We start from the raw sequence: 4,227 nt of genomic DNA on the forward strand, positions 1-4,227 counted from the left end.
AAAATAATTTGTCTTTAAAGAAAGAATAAGTGTATAATTAACAAAAGCCATATGTATAAAGTGGTGCATGTGTCTGGAGTTCGTTTGCCCTGGCAAGCCCATTCTCATTCTCTTTCCTTGAAAATAAATAAAAATATTTTTTGAAAACTAAAATTATGCTTTGGAAAGTTAGCATTATACATATTAATCCAAGTTACTCTGACTGAAGGTAATTCATGGTATAAGTACATGCTGTGATAAAATTTATATAAAATAATTGAGCAAATGTCTGCAGCTATGCTATTTGTTGGAAGGATCACAGTGCCCTCTCCAGTGTCAGTATAAGGAAGACACTTCAGAAGAAAAACATCAGCAACTATCCAAAATGTTCTTTTTCTTCTTGAAAATAATGAAAATACCTACATAAGATCACATTTTAAGCATCACTGTAATCATACACACACCTATATATGTAAATTTATGCCATGTAAAATAAAATACATATATGTGAATATCTATAGACAAATACTTAGAAAATGGAGACATATTTAACATTATTTTATACTATGAATGTTCTTCTGTCTGAAATTTCATCATATACATGCATTAATCTATTAGCAAGAAAAAAATTAATAAAAGTTTAATTACCTATTTAAAAATGTCATGCATCCACATTTTAAGCATCTCTAGAAATCTCAAAACTTCACATAAGTTATTTAATCTTTGTGTCTTCCTGATCATTTTAACTAGCAAACACCTTCTATTTTTTTTATTATTTATTTTTATTTATTTATTTAATTTAATTTATTAGTTTTCATTTCAGTGAATACAGGCAGTTTGGTACCATTATTTAGGCTCATCTGTGATCTACCACCTCCCATTAGACCCTCCTTGTTAATGAAAATGGGTCGTGCATTGTGGAGTTAGCCCCCAGTTATTAGTATGATAAATGTCTCTGCAAATCATGACCCAACATGTAACTCTGACATTCTTTCCGCCCCCTCTTCCGCAAGATTTCCCTGAGTCATGTTGGGTTCATTTTTGGTCTGCTTCAATGCTGAGGTGTTGGGGGCCTCTGAGGCTTTGGCTCTCTGATTTGGTAGGAGTTGATTTTTCTCTGCGTTGATCTCCTTCCCCTTTGTGCTGGTATCCGGGTTCACAGGAAAACATCACCCTTGCTTATTTCACCAGTTGTCCTTAGTTTCAGTTGGGCCCCTTTTGAGGTATGTTGGGGCAGCTCTCTTCTTAGGATCTGCATCTATTTGGAAAAGAGAAGCAGATTCTCCAACGGAGAGAAAGTTAGCACCCGGAAAATTGAGATAACACTTACTTTTTTGATAGACAGTTTGATAGGTGTAGGCCCTCTTATACCCCGTGATTGATGGTAGCTTGATATTGTAGAGTGGGCTTGTGTTTGGGTATGGTTCTGACTTGTTTCCCAGCTCCAGCTAAGGGTCTAGTACCACTGAGTGGATCAGTTAGCCAAATCAAGAGCAAATGATTCCTCACCATGGCTGTGTACCACTATTGCACTTGTGTGGGCATCACATCCGGTTTTTTGTTGCTAATTAGGTTAAACAATGTGTTGCTTGGACAGATCTTGGTCATTTCCCCCAGTCGCCTATGTAGCGCCTTCTGGCACTAGACACGCTGACTGTCTGGGGACTGACTCTCTCCGGCTTCCAGCCATGTCATTCCATTTTATGCGTCAGCTGTGTATGGAGTCTTCAGCAATAGGGTCTTATCACTGGCCTTTGGTGGGTCATCAATACTCTGACAGAAGTCTGTCATTGTTTTGGGAAACCTTGTAGATTTCTCTGATCAAAAGCTCATTGTGGATGGTAGGCCCAAGCTGGAAATGGGGGTTACAGGTCAGTGTCCACTAAGAAATTGAGGAAAAAGATAACTAATATACAAGAGTTAGAGAGGAGAGAGATAGAGGGGAGAGGGGGAGAGGGAGGGAGGGAAGATGTAGGAGATTTAGGTCAGTCTTGATCCTACCCTCTCCAGTGTCTTGTGGTTCAGGTGTTACCTGTAAGGGTCTAGTGAAGGTTCAGCCATTTGGTCTGTCTTTTAGGAAGTAGAATTTTATGGTACCATTGCCGTTTGGGTCCGGATTACTGTTTTCCACCCTTCTATTCCCTCCTCGCCCTCCCATCCATCTTATTGTCTAGTCCATGAGGTGCTTGCTGGGTATGTAAGGCATCTTGGGCAGATTCAGTTTAGGTGTTGCAGATGAGTGAGACTATGTGTCGATTTTTTTTCTGTGATTGGGTAAGTTCGCTGAGAATGATCTGTTCCAGGTTCAACCATTTTTCCTCAAATTTCTTTATGTCGTTTTTTCTTACTGCTGTATAGAATTCCATTGTGTAGATATACCACATCTTTGTTATCCATTCTTCTAATGATGGACATCTGGGTTGATTCCAGCTTTTAGCTATTACAAATTGAGCTGCTACAAACATGGTTGAGCAAATCTCTCTGGCTTTTGGTTTGAAGGTTTTAGGGTACATGCCCAGTAATGGTATAACTGGGTCTGTTGGTATTTCTTAAGAGAAGGAAAGAGTATCGGGCTCCAGGTGACATGGCAGGGGTGAGAGTCTTAGAAAAAGGAAAGCCCTCTCCAAGACACAGGATGGGGTCTTTTATGGGAATGGGACTGGACTGATAAATTCAGTCCTGATGCCATGTGTCTGGGGTCCAGTTTTCTGGAAAGTGCAATCTTCCCAGGAATCTCACTCTCCAGGAAGGGTGTAACTTCTCGGAATACAGTAATTATATCTCCAAGGAAAGTAGAACTCCTTTAGGGAAGAAGAGATAAGGGACATCTAGACCCTTCTGACATTTCCGATCTCCAGCAAAGAGAAGACTGTAAAGAGGGGACACCCTACCTCCATAGGATCATAGACATTCCTTGCTTCTGCTTTTGTGAGGTGGGGGACTGTCTCTAGCCTGCCTCACTATTGTGTGAGAAATCTTCTCTTCCCCAACAGTAAACCCTAGCTGGACTCTGCCTCGTGACCAGGTGCTCATCTCAGAGCCAATCACTATAAGGACCTACTATGATAATTGACTTAAGTCAATCAGGACCCCTGTGTCTCTGCCCAGACTGAAGAAAAAATGCAAATGAAGAGCGTAAGCAGCTGTTTAAATGTAACTGCAGGAAGAACCTTACAGGAAGAATACTAAATTCAGAGAAATGCAAATTAAAACAACTATGAGATTCCACCTTACCCCAATAAGGATGGCCAACATCAAAAGGTCAAATGAAAATAAATGCTGGCGAGGATGTGGAGAAGCAGGGACACTCATTCACTGTTGGTGGGAATGCAGGATGGTACAACCACTTTGGAAAGCAATATGGAGACTCCTGAAAAAGCTGACTATAGAAACACCTTCTATTTTTATAAATAATTCAGCTCTTTACAGTTTAGCCGTGAAAAAAAGTAGTTCATAAAAGCTCAGAAACAACCAATTTAATCATCAGCGAGTAAACTCTGGTGCATATGTGTATATGCTATTTTTACAAATATTATTTATTTATTTCTGTATGAGAGAGAGAATGGGCACTCCAGGGCTTCTTGCCACTACACTCCAGATGCATGTCACTTTATGTGAATACTGGGGAATCAAACTCAGGTTGTCAGACTTTTTTAAGAAAGTACTTCTAATCACTGAGCCATTTCTACAGCCCTGTATATGCTATTATTTTCATCAGTTAAATAATAGCATTAGCTTGTGAGAAACTAATATTCACATGACCAAATACTGATAATTATGAAAGTCTATATGATGTAAGGGAAATTCTATGACTTTTTTCATCTCCTTCAAACAAAGGTATATATCATGCATGTATCATTCCAAAAGTTATGTGGATATTTATTGAGTAATTGAATAAGAAACTTCTTTTCTATTTTTTGAAATATTTTATATATTTATTTGAGAGAGACAGAAAAAGGCAGAGAGGGAGGAATTGAATGGGCATGCCAGGGCCTCAGGCCACTGCAAACAAAATCCAGACACATGTGCCACTGGCTTATATGAGTACTGGAGAATCAAACTTAGTTTCTTAGGTTTTACAGGAAAACATCTTAACCAATAAGCTATCATTCCAGCCCAGGCAGTTCCTTAAATTTAGTGTTGAAGCATTTAAGCCAAGCACCTTTCTATGCACAGGGAATAAGGACTTGACTAACCTTATTAAGTTAATATTCTAGTGAAAGAACTTCTGTTTAAGAACATGAACTA

This window comes from Jaculus jaculus, unplaced genomic scaffold, assembly GCF_020740685.1.
Source record: "Jaculus jaculus isolate mJacJac1 unplaced genomic scaffold, mJacJac1.mat.Y.cur mat_scaffold_35_1_3033546_arrow_ctg1, whole genome shotgun sequence".
NCBI lineage: Eukaryota > Metazoa > Chordata > Mammalia > Rodentia > Dipodidae > Jaculus > Jaculus jaculus.